Source organism: Rattus rattus, chromosome 1, assembly GCF_011064425.1.
Source record: "Rattus rattus isolate New Zealand chromosome 1, Rrattus_CSIRO_v1, whole genome shotgun sequence".
Lineage (NCBI taxonomy): Eukaryota > Metazoa > Chordata > Mammalia > Rodentia > Muridae > Rattus > Rattus rattus.
In genome coordinates this window covers 212,896,466-212,912,865 of record NC_046154.1, presented here as the reverse complement: position 1 = coordinate 212,912,865, position 16,400 = coordinate 212,896,466, and the positions used below count along the sequence as shown (strand labels likewise).

The 16,400-nt window shown below is 36.9% G+C and overlaps 1 protein-coding gene across 1 annotated transcript in view; it reads right to left on the bottom strand.

The window, feature by feature from the left end:
• Rims2 (regulating synaptic membrane exocytosis 2) overlaps positions 1-16,400 on the bottom strand; it is a 291,163-nt gene that overhangs the window by 90,699 nt on the left and 184,064 nt on the right.

Here is a 16,400-nt window from a genome sequence, read left to right as displayed (position 1 = left end):
GTGACTGGCCTTTAAAGAATACGCTACATAGCGGGAGCCCTAGGCATCCTAGGATGGATACCCTTGGAAGAAGAGCTAGACATCTGCATCTTCAATGTTCTCATCCATAAAAACCCACTCAAGGAATCCCAGCATCGGTTAATGCAAACTGACTTGTTAAAAGGTCTTACTTGGTTATTTTGCCTTTGTATAATTTAGACAAGATGTTATGACTAAGTTTTCTTCTATCATACATAAAAATATTAATGAAACTTTAACAAATTAACAACTACAACAAAGAAACAAAACAAAACAATAACAAAAGAACAAAAACCAAAACCAGTGTGCATAGTTTCTTCAGGTATTCTTAGCTTATCTGTGGCTTGAGCTATACTGAAGAGTATATACTAAAGAATGAGCCTAGAGGAAGTATGTTTTTCATATATAGATAAAACTACAGATCTGAAGTTACTTCAAGAAGAACAAAATATTATATTATGCTATTATTATACAGGCTTACTTTGGTTACTAATTACGCATAAGAAAAACATGTGGAATTTTGTGATTTGTAAATAATGCCTTGAGATAATTTTTCAATTTTCAATTTTTATGAAGCCCGCAGTTGTAATTGGGGTTAAAAATCTTTTTTAAATAAAAGTCTAAAACTTATTAAATATTATACATCATTTCAATTAGAGTTCCACTGCTGAGAAGAGACACCATAAACAAGGCAACTCTTATAAAGGACAACATTTAATTGGGGCTAGCTTACAGGTTCAAAGGTTCAGTCCATTATCACCATAGCAGGAACCATGGCAGCGTTCAGTCAGCCATGGATCAGGAGAAGCTGAGAGTTCTACATCTTGATTAGAAGGCAGTCAGGAGAAGACTGGATCTCACACAATGGGCAGAGCTTCAAAGTCTACCCCTACAGTGATGCACCTCTTCAAACAAGGCCACACTTACTCCAACAAGGCCACCCCTCCTAATAGTGCCACTTCCCATGAGCTAAGCATATTCCAACCACCACATCCCATTCCATGGCCCCTGTAGGATTGTTCAAACCCATGAGGCTATGGGGACCATAAGTAGTCACAGCACAGTCCAACTTCAGAAGCCCCCATAGTCTATTGCAGTTTTAACAATGTCCAAAAGTCCAAAGTTTATGCAATCTTTTAATTGTAATTCCCTATAAAATCAAAATCAAAAGCAGATCACATATGTCCAATATCAAAAGATATACATTATCATTCCAAAATATCGTATTGAGGAACTACTTGACCAAAGCAAGACCAAAGATCATCTAGGCAAACTCATAACTCTGCATCTCCATGTCTGATGTCCAACTCTTTTCAGCTTTGTTGGTTGCAATACAATTCTTTCTCTTGGGCTGGCTCAGCTCCCTATTGGCAGATTTCCTTGTCAGGTATCCCATGACTCTGGACTTAAGATTTTCTTCACCTAGAACTTGCTCTGTCCCAGAATGGTACTGAATTCACAGATCTGCTTGCCTTTGTCTCCTGGGATTAAAGGTATAGACCATCATGTCTGGATCTAAGCTTTTCATGGCCATTATTCCTCAAGATCTGGATCAAAAGTCTTGTTGTAAGCCTCAAGATCTAGATCATAAGTAAGCCCTCCATTTCTGCATTGTAGTTCATTCCAGATTAAAAGTCCAAATAAAAATAAAGCAGGTAATAAAACATAACACATACCATACCATACCATACCATACCATACCATACCATACCATACCATAATGTAACATAACTATTCCTTGTTTAACTGCAAACACAAACAATAAGCATAGTTGGGTGGGATCTTGTCCTGAGATCACCACTCTCTTCATCTGTTTATGTCCTTGAACACAGGATTCAGTTCTATTTCACTTCCTAGTACCCCTTTATTACTTGAACCAAACATTTTGGTCTTTTCCCTTTTTAATCTTACTATGCTTGATCAAAATGCTCTTCACAAACATTAACCAGAGGACAAAGTTTATGCTGGGTTTTTCTGAGATTTCCTTTGTCAATGCAATTAATCTGATTCTCTTCATCTTAGACTTAGTTAGCCTCAGGTACACTCTTCAAACAACAGCAAAGAGCAGCCATATACTTCACCACAAAGAGTATCTAGGCCACAAACTAACATTGTTCTCCTTTGAAAGCTCTAGAGCCAGGCCCCCACAATTCATATCACCTCCAGCACCAATGTCTTCCATATTCCTACTAGAATTCCAATTAAGCCCCACTTAAGATTTCTACTGTTTTCCAAATCTTAAGTCCCCAAATCTGCATTCCTCCAAACAAAAACATGGTTAGGCCTATCACAGCAATACCTCAGGTCCTGCCAACTTCTATCTTAGTTAAGGTTTCATTGATGTGAAGAAACACCACAACTAAGACAAATCTTATAAAGGACAACATTTAATTGGGGCTGGCTTACAGGTTCAGAGGCTCATTATTATCATGGCAGGACCATGGCAGTATCCAGGCAGACATAGAGCTGGAGATGGAGGCAAGAGTTCTACATCTTGATCAGAAAGCAGTCAGGAGAAGACTGAATCTCACACACTGGGCAGGGCTTCCAAGCCCATACCCACAGTGACTCACTTTCTCCAAGAAGGCCACACCTTCGACAACAAGGACTATCTTCCACTTCTCATAAGCCAAGCAAATTCAAACCACCAAAACCATTTATGTGGCATATATATGTGTACTATTTTAAGTGATTAAGTAAAGCTAAACTAGAGTACATGTAGGCATATATACTCTGTCACCCACAGTAGCAAATCATGCTACTGAAAAAACATAAAATGTAGAAATTAGAGAAAAAAATTTCCAGATTTTTCAAGATAAAGGAGTTCTTTCTTATGTCCTTACTTTGGCTAACAAGATTATTTCCAGTAAAAATAAAATTAGATAAACTAAGAATTTTAGTTAACAAAAGAATGATTTAGCTGCCAGACATAAGCCCACATCAGCAGTCAGATTTGTTCATCTTAATTACTCCAGTTACAACACTAAAAATTTCTATGAATTTAATGGTGATAAGATATTTTCCTTTTCTGTGGTCAAATTGATACATTTTATTCTATTATTTTTCATTCATATTGCAGTGGAGAAGCTGATAATTTTAGATTAAAATGAATCACTAAACTGCTTAAATATTTTGAGGTCCTGTATAAAATCTGATAGTCTTCTTTATAGAGAAATATAATCTGAGATCATCATTCTAGAGTTATAATATAAAATCTTTATGAAAATTATAAATAACTACAAAAATGAAAGGAAAATATGCTCTATAACAAATACATATATGCACAATATAAACAATTGTTTACTTGCCAGTTGATTAAAACATAACATTGCTCAATTTTAGGGCAGTAATTTTGGACAAATTCTTCCTTTAAATTTTTTCACATTTTTAAAAATGATAAAATAAGCTCTAAATACAAATGAATGCACACATTGTAGATATGCACACAAGTGAAGATACACATTCAAAGCATAATTTAAAACTGAATTCACTCGTGATCATTCTGAAAGCTAAGAAAGTGGCCCTTTAAAGATCATAGTTAAATAGGGATGGCTTAGTCATGAAAAGTTTACAATAATTATAAATATCAAATTATAAATATCATACGATAGTTCAAGGCTGGACAGTCAGCTCTCCACACTATTACACTGGGGACGAAACTACATAGTCCACTGTCAATAATACTACATAGTATTCTGCATAGGGTAACTGCTTTTCAAAGCCAGAGTATTTGTTTTGAGAAAGTTTTCCTAGTTGCTTGTTTATGAATCTAATATTGTAGAACTCTTATTTTATTTCAGAGTACTAATTCACTTCTAAAGGTCCTTTCAATCATGATCTTTGGTTGTCTGCCAATAATTAAATATGAAAAGAAATGATGTATTAAGAATTTAAGTATGAATCATGAGGTAAAAGTTGTGCAATCAATAATCAGGATGAGGGAGGGGAGGGAAGTGGGGAGAAGTGAGATAGTTCACCAGCTCCTGCTGCCAAGCCTACTGACCTGAGTTTGATCCATGAGTCACACATGATGGAAAGAAAAGCAGTGCTTGCAAATTTTTCTCCGACCCCCACATGATCAATGTTCCACACTACCATCCCTCATAGACAAAATAATAAACATAATAAATTAAGAATCTTGACTACAGAATTATAAAATATCACACACCAGTTAAATGATTAGGAAAAAGAGCAATATGTTTAATCTAATTCTCCAGTTTGTAAAATCTTTATGTTTAGGACCACACAGACATTCTTTCATCCATTTTTAAGAGATACTCATGAAGGAGCTACATGAAAGCACTCAGAGAAAAACAGATGCTACCTCCAGAAAGATGAAATTGTATATCATAGTATCATTGTTCCCCAAAAGAAGCACCAGTAACACATGGGTGATTTTCATTTTTGTAGTGATAAACACTGCACAGAATGAACCTAAGTCCTTCCTACATTTCCCTTATTATGGTGGTACAAGAATCTAAAAATGAGGAGCATCTCATCTCCAGATATCAATACTGATGCTTGCTCTGTCACTTTAAATTAAGTGCCATGATGTATCAAGATGCACATATCTAGTAACAAACATCTATATGCAAATATATGTGAATATCACATATTAGAAAAAAGACCTCCAAATGCCATATGTTTATATACATGGTTTATAAAATGAGATTTTTAACCCGTGAAGTACTTTGCAAATGATAGAACAGCATTATTATCTATTATGTGAAGACTTTAAAAACATAATTGAATAATGGGGGTAACTGTGTATTATCTTAATAAAGATATAAAATATCTCCATAAAGAATTCATTTATTATTAAACTGAAAAAGTAATTTTTTGAGGAAACCTCAAATTCAGTAGAGCTCAGAATTTCATATAGGAATTAATTTGGAGACAAAATGTCATAATATGTCCAACATTTCAAAAGTTTGAAGACTTGATTAAAGATGATTTACCCATATCTGTGGGCCAATAGCTATTTATCTGAATGAAGTAAGAAAGAAAAACTTTAAAGTCAAATATGAGAGGTGAATGTAATTACAAAAACACAAGATTTTCTTTTTTTTCTTTGACTCTACTACTTTATTTTGTCAGTATACAGAAATATTCTCCATATTATTATCTGTAATAATGGTATCATTTCCTCCCATTTTTTAAAAATTAGATATATTTCTTTACTTACATTTCAAATGTTATTCCCTTTTCTGGTTTCCTGTCCATAAGCCCCCTCCCCTACCCCTCCCACATATGGGTATTCCCCCCCATATATTCCCCTACTCCCCATATTTTCCTACACTGGGGGTCCAACCTTGACAGGACCAAGGGCTTCCCCTTCCCCTGGTGCCCCAACATGGCTATTCTCTGCTACATATGCAGTTGGAGCCCTGGGTCAGTCCAGGTATAGACTTTCAGTAGTGGTTTAGTCCCTGGAAGCTCTGGTTGGTTGGAATTGTTGTTTTTATGGGGTTGCAAGCTCCTCCAACTCTTTCAATACATCTAATTCCCCCCAGGGGTTCCTGTTCTCAGTTTAATGGTTTGCTGCTAGCATTGACCTCTGTATTGGACATGCTCTGGATGTGTCTCTCAGGAGAGATCTATATCTGGTCCCTTTAGCATGCATTTTTTAGCTTCATCAATCTTATCTAGTTTTGGTAGCTGTATATATGTGGGCCACATGTGGGGCAGGCTCTGAATGGCCATTCCTTCAGTTGCTGCCATATCCCCTCCTATGGATATTTTTCCCCCTTTTAAGGAGGAGTGGAAGCATCTGCATTTTGGTCATCCTTCTTCTTGAGCTTCCTGTGGTCTGTGGATTGCACCTTGGGTAACTCGAGCTTTTGAGCTAGCATCTACTTATCAATGAATGCATACCAAGTGTATTTTTCTGTGATTAGGTTACCTCACTCAGGTTGATATTTTCTAGTTCATTCCATTTGCCTATGAATTTCGTGAAGTCGTTGTTTTTGATAGTTGAGTAGAACTCCATTGTGCAGATGTACCACATTTTTTTAATTCATTCCTCTGTTGAAGGGTATCTGGGTTCTTTCCAGCTTCTGACTATTATAAATAAGACTGCTATGAACATAGTGGAGCATGTGTGTTTGTTGTAGGTTGGAGCATCTTTTGGGTATATGCCAAGGAGAGGTATAGCTGGGTCCTCAGGTAGTGGAATGTACAATTTTCTTAGGAACCTCCAGACTGACTTCCAGAGTGGTTGTACCAGTCTGCAATCCCACCAACAATGGAGGAGTGTTCCTCTTTCTCCACTCCTCACCAGCATCTGCTGTCACCTGAGTTTTTGATCTTAGCCATTCTGACTGGTGTGAGGTGGAATCTCAGGGTTGTTTTATTTGCATTTCCCTGATGATTAAAGATGTCGATTATTTCTCTAGGTGCTTTCTGGCCATTGGATAATCCTTGTCTGGAAATGTTTTGTTTAGCTCTGTATCCCATTTTTTAATAGGGTTATTTGGCTCTCTGGAGTCTAAATTCTTGAGTCCTTTGTAGATTTTGGATATTAGCCCTCTATCAGATATAGGATTGGTAAAGATCTTTTCCCAATCTGTTGCCATTTTGTCCTAATAAGTGTCTTTTGCCTTACAGAAGTTTTGCAGTTTTATGAGGTCCCATTTGTCGATTCTTGATCTTAGAGCACAAGCCATTGGTGTTTTGTTCAGGAAATTTTCCCCAGTGCCCAGGTGTTTGAAACTCTTCCCCACTTTTTCTTCTAATAGGTTGAGTGTATCTGGTTTGATCCACTTGGACTTAACCTTTGTACAGGGTGATAAGAATGGATCGATTTGCATTCTACTATATGCTGACCTCCTGTTGAACCAGCACCATTTGTTGAAAATGCTATCTTTCTTCCATTGGATAGTTTTAGCTCCTTTGTCAAAGATGAGTTGACCATAGGTGTGTGGGTTCATTTCTGGGTCTTCAATTCTGTTCCACTGATTTATCTGCCTGTCTCTATACCAATACCATACAGTTTTTATGACTATTGCTCTGTAATACTGCTTGAAGTCAGGGATGGTGATTCCTCCAGAAGTTCTTTCATTGTTGAGTATAGTTTTCACTATCCTGGGTTTTTTGTTATTCCAAATGAATTTGCAAATTGCTCTTTCTATCTCTATAAAGAGTTGAGTAGGAATTTGGATGGGGATTGCATTGAATCTGTAGAATGTTTTTGGCAAAATGGCCATCTTTATTATATTAGTCCTGCCAATCCATGAGCATGGGAGATCTTTCCATCTTCTGAGATCTTCCTCAATTTCTTTCTTCAGAGATGAAATTCTTGTCATACAGACCTTTCACTTGCTTGGATAAAGTCACCCGAAGATATTTTATATTATTTGGGACTATTGTGAAGGGTGTCATTTCCCTAATTTTTGTTTATCCTTTGAGTAGAGGAAGGCTACTGATTTGTTTGAGTTAATTTTATTCTCCGACACTTTGCTGAAGTTGTTTATCAGGTTAAGTAGTTCTCTGGTGGAACTTTTGCGGTCACTTAAGTACCCTATCATATCACCTGCAAATAGTGATATTTTGATTTCTTCCCTTCTAATTCGTATCCCTTTGACCTCCTTTCATTGATTGCCCTGGCTAGGCCTTCGAGTACTATAGTGAATAATTAGGGAGAGAGTGAGCAGCCTTGTGTAGTCCCTAATTTTAGTGGGATTGCTTATGGGCAAAAATAAGATTTTATTTGTTCTTTCCATGTTATGTATAGAGTCATTTCTTCAAGGAGGCATATTTGAATAAATGATGACAAAGTTTAATAACATGCTAAAATATTCTATGTGTGAATCACTGACTCATAATCTCCATGTAAGAGTGAACTCTGAAAAATTTCAGTGAGAAACAACAAAAAAACAGATAATTTCAACAACGGAGTGGGTGCAGTTTGCACAGTTGGCACTTTGGAAAGATTTGGTAATTATATTAGATACAGTTTGGTCTACACACAGACAGACAGACAGACAGACACACAGACAGACACAGACACAGACACACACACACACACACACACGCACACACACACACACGGTATAAATACAAAGTAAATTTTGATCCAAGTAATTAATGGTCCCAAGTCAATATGTTGATGTACATATGGAAAATAAAGAAAGTAGTTCATTTGTCTGTTTCATACCTGTGTGCTATGAGTTGTGTTTATTCAAAGTGATTTTCCAAACAGTACAGTGAATTACACTTTCAAATATGTGAAAATCAGCAAAAGTGTTCAGTGTTCATAAGGTTTGTTGAGTTATGTATACTGTTCCATGGAGTTCTTCTACTAGTGTGATGATGCGATAAATAAGTCTCATATTCCTTTGGGTAACTTTACTGTTTGTGCGTGTCACTTGAGTTTCTGCCTCCCTCGATAGTTACCTTATCTGCTTACTTATTTCAATCTCTATGACTATTTTTAAGGTCTAAAGACTTCTGGGTAGTTCTAAATTCTTTACTTAAACATAGCCAAGAACAAAATATTTATTTTACTTTAAAAATACAAGCTAAATTGAAAATATAAAATTAAGGCATATCATTAAGCTTTAAGTACATCCTCAGAAATAAAGTTCAAAAGTATTAAATAAAATAGTCGCATCATAATGATTACAAAACACTAATTCAAGTAATTTCATTATCGGACATCTCAGAATGTGATAGTTACTAATGTTGACAGCATACACAGTGTTCCCAGATTTATTTGTCTATCTCTACTTAACTTGCTGACTGATTTTAGATAGGCAACTTTTCATAATCATATGAACAATAAATGCTAAAAGAACCTCTAAGAGGAACCTATCAAAACGTGTAGGAAAAGATGCACGGTAACTTAGTGTCTCATACCTAGGGTGCACCAGGACCAGAACGTTTCTCGAACCTGCTCTTGAGATTTGCACTCACACAAGATGTTTTATCTGCACTGCACAGGACCAGCACTCCATCAGGGAGTTTCAGCGAGTTAAAAGTTGCAGGGAGGCGGGGAATTATATTCCTAAGTGCCACATAGCCCCTATTGAAGTAAATTTTATTTTATTCATGCAGTGGGTCACACAGACAGACAGATACACACAAAAGTAGGAGAGAACCTTAAGAAGGAGAAGAAATCTGGTGGGAGGAGGAAAAGGGTGAGAGGAGAACGGGGCCAGGAGAGATTTTAATTGAAGAATACTACAGATACTTAAGAAATTATAAAGCAGTAAACGAGATGAAAACCCTTTTTAATAAAGCGTGATATTTCTTCTGAGAAACTTGCCTATGAAATCTACTAAAAGTCATTTGGCTGGGCCTTGTGATGCACACTTTAACCCAAGCAGTAGAAAAGCAGAGGCAGGTGGATGTCTGTGCTTTTGAGGCCAGCTGGGTTCCATAGTGAGAGCGTGTCTGAGAAAACTGAGGCCATCAAGTAATAACCACTCATTCCCCATGGCTGTCTCCAAAGGCTTCCATCCCACACCTCTTATTCCTGTTACTGATCCACTATCCCAGCCCTGTCTCTGGTTCTAGTTCCTCCTCCTCCAGTAGCAGGTTTGCACTCCACTCATTGGGCCTTCTTAGTCCTTTTCAAATGCGTTACTTCTCAGACCATGAGCAAATCTCAACTCTTCTGTTAGTCCCCTCTGGAAACTGACCCTCTGAAATGAAGCACTTCAGCTTCGCCATGTGTGGAAAATAATATGATAGATTAGAGGAATTTCTTGTATTTAATCTCCTAAATTTTATGATTCTAGTTTGATTGCTGAAAACATTTAACATAGAGAGTGTACAAATCCAGGCCAAGGATAACATTCATGAGAAAGGATGCAGATGGGCCTACACCCATCACCTTCTTTGCATAAGAAGAGAAATATGTATTAGAATGAGAGAAGAAAGATGAATGGAAATTTGAGAAAGCTGGATTATAAGGCATGCTGGAACTGAAGAAAATATGCGTGATAACATGTTTAATGTTTAATATCTACATACAATACTTATTGAAAGTATTTCTTCTTTTCATCATTTAAAACGTTTATAAACATCATCCTTTCAAGATGTATGATATTTTTAAGTATCAGCAGGGTTCTGCAATCATCGATTCTATCTGCTTTAGTAAAGTTACACTGCAGAACAAACTCTTGTGACATTACCAGTCACTCTGCATTCTTCTTTTACCTCAAAACCCAGCTGCCCCTAATTTACTTTTTTTTATTACTTTTTAAAAAATAAAGATCACTTCATTGGAATGAACCCATAAATAAAAATATCACACAGACACATAAAAGTAGCCACCGAAACACTTACCCAGTCCCAAACACTGTGCAGCTCAATGAACTTCTTTACAGATAGAGTAGCCATATGTTTTTATTTTAGTAAGTCTCCCTCTTCTGGATGTTTAATACAAATGTGATAAGTAACATGAGCTTTGTCTTTAGATGGTTCACTGGTGTAAATATTGCAAGCTTTGTCGATATCTTGTAGTATGAATCAGCCTTTACCTTGTTGACCATGTTCCAGGATGTACCCATTATTCATTCAAATTAACTACTTCATAAAAATTGACTGTTTATGCTTTGTATTGTTAATATAATATTTAGATTTATGATTTTTAAAAGATAAGATTTTTTAGTAACATCTATGAAAGAAAAACAGCTTAAATTATGAAAGCATAAATGGAGTTAGGAAAATAGACAGGAGTCAGTGGTGATTAGTGGAAAGTGAGGAAGGCTGGAGCCTGGAGGGAGGTCATCTGTTCAGTAGACAAGAGACCGACCCTCAGCTCCAGCTCAACAGGTCTGACTACGGGTGCCAGACTCTGAGAGAGTGAGCAAGAGAGGAAGCCATTTACTAGGGTTGTTTGTTTGGTGGGTTAGGAGATAATAATGAAGCTAATTCTACATGCTGAGTTTAGTATTTCGTGTGACAGTTAAGATGGCCAGAGTTCTTAGCTGGAAAGTTCTCAAAGAAAGTTTTCTGCAGGTTATTCTAAAATGGATGAGTATCTCTAAGAGACAGCATCATCAAGAACTCTTTCATAGCCAATGCAAAGGTAATTTTAAATGGCTGTTTTAAGGACTTCCACAAGCTACTTCTACTCAAGATTATACTGGATGTCGAGTCAGGTCAATTATCATGAGGAAAATATCAAAGGTTTTAGATTGTGAAATTGGATGTATAATTATCCTAAATGACAGAAGACAAGACATTTTATACAGAGTCCCAGAAAACAGTACTAGACAAAATCAGTAACAATCAATTGTACTCATAGATCCTAGCAATGAATGATTCCCAAATGATGTTAATACAACTACTCCATTAATAATGGTGCCAAAACTAAAATGTAAAGAGTAAATGTTTTTTAAAAGGTGTATAACTACATCAAAAATATAAATATAATTGCAGGAAAGTAATGAAAAATGGATCGACATCTCATGATGTGAATGAAAACCTGAATTTTAAAACTGACAATGACCCTCCATGCTGGGAGACGGCTCAGCTCATGGGTACTTGTTGCATAACCCAGTGACTGGAGTCTGACCCTGAAGTGCATGGGGAGGGAGCCAGGACTGACTCCAGTTTTCTCCAAACTGTAAAAGCACACACACCAATAACAATATTTTAAATCACTAAAAGGTTTGTTTAAACAGTGGTGATTTCCCAAGCTCTGTCAAAACTCCACCTGCTTTCTTTTTCCAGAAACTCATGGAGTTGATTCCAAGATTCATTAGAAAACACAGAAACTCCACAAAGAAGATGGAAGAAAGCGTCATCTCCCGGGCATTCTGTTTCAATACAGACACTCCTGGGCCCTACTCTAAACACACAGAATCTCAATGTTAGGGGCGGTGTTCAAGTAGTTCTATTTCTTTTTAAGTTCTTGAATAAGTGATATATAGCTTGTCATAGTACTAGAGACAAGCTGTGTTTTCATTGAAAAGGAAAAACCTAAAGAAAATACAAGCCATTTATGCAACTAAATACAAGGGGATAGTCCATTGTATCCCTTGAGATGAGTTAGCATAGAAAAACAGTCCAGAAAACAAGCAAATAAAAAATGAACTTAGTAAGTAAAGTATTATCATATTAACTAATGGCGCATATATTTGAAAACATCTTCCATCTGATAGAAACATGTTTAACTGTTTGTGTGCTCTTGGGTAGCCACAGAAGCAGTTACCCTTTGAGTTCCCGATTATAAGGTTTTATCATCAGAATGACAAATGTGTTTACTTTCCTGTCTGCTGTCTACTGTGGATGGGAGGGCTGGGAATCACTGACAAGGTAAATATAAAGTGGGCAGGTGCCAGGACAAAGCGAGGACAAGAACATATATTTTACAGTCCCAAGAACAGTTATTTCACATGAAATATTGTTCTAGTCCTTTTCCTGCCCCCTCCTCTGTCTCCTTCTTCTTCTTTTTTTTTTAATTTAAAAAAAGGGTCAGTCTCTGTAGCACAGACTATAATAAATTATATTCCATATGAGTCTTACACTCTCACAGCAGAACTGACTCAATCTCTCAAATGCTGGGGCTGTACTTGTGAGTCACGGTCCCTGCTCAGTACTCCCCCACTAAAGTGGTTTGGGATTGTCTTCACATTTTAACTATAATGTAATATATGATTTAAAACCATTATCCCACCTGCAATGCCTTTGATTATGTAATTAACAATTAATCTCCTTCCTCACTAATTAATGGTATAAATATTTTATACAAATAAATAATTATAAAAGCTTGAACCTATCTTTTCTTCCAAAACATTCTCTATCAGAAGAGTAGTCTTCATTAAAAAGGAATAGTACGTTTGTGTAGCATTTGTAGATATACTACTAATAAAAACTTATGAAAAGTTTCCTAATTTTTAATCTTTGTTTGTGTCCCCATAATAGGCCATGGAAGAATGAATACCATTTAGTTTGGACACAAAGCTATTAACGTGGTTGGGTTTGGAAAGAGTCCTTTTCATTGTTTGTCTTTGTCTTTTGACTTCCTTCATAGATGGTTTAAGTTCTCTTCTTTGAGCACTACGTTCCTTTTACAGTAGCTCTGAGCTTTCTGAGAGGTTTATCAATGAGGCTTTTACTAAGAAACATTTACCCTTCAACGTTTAATTAGTTAATGTCCTAGTTATCAGTTCGGTACCCGAGAAATTTTTTTCTAAATAAATATTGGTTGAATCATTTCTCTCTATTTCTCAATACCTTATCTCATTCAAGTTTCTCTCTTTCCATATTATATAACAGAAATGTAATATACTTGTACCTTTTATAGTATACTATGCATACTCATTAAAGTGATGGAAAAAGTCTACTAATCTACATACATTTGTGTATATATACACACCTAAGTATGAGCACAGTCATTTATTAATAACATTATAAAAACCTAACATTTAAGGAATCTTTTTAAACTTTTTTGGCTATCCATTTTTTCTTAAACAAATAGCAAATTTATTTAATATGACTCACTACAGATGAGCAATATAGTCTTACATTGAAATGTACATCCTGCAACAAGGTCTAACCATTGCCAAGTAGACAGCAGTCACGATGCTCCTTTGGTTTATGGAAGTCACTGTGGTGAGACAGGAACTGCTATAAATACTCAGCAGTAGTAAAACTTCACCCAAAATGAAAGATACTAAACGGCCATGTCTCTCTGTAAAATTCCATCAATGATATATAACAATTTATGTCTACTTTTTAAAGATCCATGATTGAAATACCAAGTATCAAAACACAGAGTTGCTATGAATAACCATGCTTTCCCCTCAGAGTAAAGCCAGGCTGATCCTAAGAAATGAAAGCATATTCAAATATTTAGGTTGTCACAATGAATGGATGACACCAAATTTTTCTTATGAACAACTGTATGAAGTTCTTGCTATTTTAAGAAATATAAGTTGCCTAGAGTCATCAACCTGGCCCTCTAAAATTTATAGGTTCCCAAACACTTCCCAATAAGTTGAGTACAGACAGTGCTTTGCTAATCATCTTGCTAGGAATATACTCATCTCCTTGCCCTTATAAAATAAAACGTTCTTTTATCCTGAAGAAACGGGTGACAGCATCATTTTAAAGTGAAGAGCTTAGGCCATAAACTTCTGTGTTCCTGCTCCCCAAGCCAGGTGTCAAACCAGAAGTTCTGGCTTGAGGCAAACTGCAATGACTCATGGCTTCTCTGTACAGCACATAGAAAACACACAAGACTCAAATTTTGCCACGGATTTGGAAGAAATTAGACTCTTTCAGAAAGTTTTTCTCTAAGAATCAGTCATGAAATAATCATATTTTTCACAAATCAGGATATGATTGTTTTAATTATATGATAATTCAATGTAATTATCTAGTTAGGTATGCAACAACAACAGACATGAAATTACTGGGTTAGAGTCAAATCACAAAATGTGCCTTACTAAAGATGCATTTTTATGTTTACTGAATGCCATAAAGAACTAACAGAGCACAGATATAGCTGAAAGAAAAAAGAAAATACACAATTGAATTGTACGCTAAACGAGGAAACTACCACCTCAACTGTCTTCTCTTTCATTTTGGGAAAAGCTCAATATGCAATTGGGTTTCGCTATAACTTAAAATTGACATAGAAATAGGTTTTGCTTCTCAAGTAAAGTTTGTGTAATATAAAAGTCAAATTCTGCTAGAAAACCCGACTTCTTCAGAATGACAGTATTTGCAATTTTCAGTTTCATATAGATGTAGATAAAGCGAGCTCCTCCTCAGGAGAAGAGGAAGTCTGGCTGCAGGCTGCTGGCTCCACCATGCGCTGGACCTCCAGGAAGACTCAGGGCTTCCCTGACGGAGGTGGCTGCTGTTCCTGTGCTTTGCTGCTTGTGTTTTCTCCCTGAGCCCTGCTCCTGTTCTTGCAGCTTTTCCTAACCGGATGCATCTTAAGAAGAGCATTATCTAACATGTCTGTCTTCCAAAAGACCTTCTATCTAGCATTTCTTTTCAAGAATCATGCATCAGGCAGGATGATGCACACTTGGAGTCTGAGAATTTCAGAGGCTGAGGCAGGAGGATTATGACTTTGAGACTAGCTGGACTAACTATAGCAAATTCAGGTCCAGCCTGGGATAAGAGTGAGATGCTGTTTCAAACAACAAGACTAATAAGAACAACAAATGCAGAATAGGAAGAACACTGCCTCTGCTTTCTAATTATTCTCAGGCTTCCGACCGCACTACAACATTCCCGAAAACTAGCAAGCTTCAAAGGAGACAGAGACTTATCAAACTTTACCCAAAGTTTACTCGTTTTTGAAATTTTTTTCTGCTACACAATTATTTTTTATAAACTATGTTAAAACATTTAGGACCTTCAGAATCTTATTTTAAGGGTGTTACCTTCTTTTCCTCAAACAGTCTCCACTAAAGGTAAAAGGATTTGCAAAGCCCCCTCCCTTTATTTATCTTTAAAGGGAAGTTGGAAAAAGTACACTGTGAACTCATGCTAAGAACACAAACTAAAGTCAAACTCAAATTTGACTGTCTACTCAGGAAAAAACTGGTACAAAATCAGACTCCCAGATCCTGGGGATATGTACGCACGACGTGGCAAGCCAACCTCTCTGATGATAACATCTAGCATGTTAATCAGTATGTTAGAAGTGACACAGATAGGTCTGGACGTGAACTCATCCTTGAGAAGGGGACAGATGCACATCACTACTGGGAAGCACCCACAGGGGCGAGTGGCATTACCTGTCGTCGTAGCCGTCTTGGGAGAGACTCCTTTGCAAGTCGTCTTTGCTGCTCTGCTCTCCTTCCTGTCCTTGCTCAGGGGCATCCTGGGCCTTTCCCTCCTCTCCTGACTCTCCGCTTCTCTCCTTATGGACCGGCTCTGCCATCTCCTTCCCTGGCCCATCCTCTCTAACCCCTTCCTCCTTTGCCTCCTGCTCCTTCTGAGCTGGTCCTTCCTGCTTACGCCCTCCTTCCCCGCCCTCTTCACCTCCCTTTGGCCTTTGAATGGAACACAAACGGAAAGCATGCAAAGAAACACAAAAGAGAAAACGTCAAGCACAATGTAAGTGAAATGAAACAGAGACAATGAGGATACTCAGAACTGAGGTGAACTTAGACCAACTTAATATTGAATGCGATTCCCACTGCACATCAGAGACACACTGGTAAGCAATACCTGGTCATGGTAGTTTTAAAATTGTATCTTCAGTTACAAGATGGCATGGGAAGCGGGCTGGGGCTGCTGTCTCTCCATGAGAGAGTTCCACTGTCTGTGTATCAGTAAGTCAAGTGGGAACTAAAAGATTAGCATATACTACATTTTCTTGAGACAGTGAAGAATTTTCCCATGTACTTATAATACTGTCAAGAGGGTAGGAAACTCTCCTATTAAAAAAGCAATATTTTTCTCTT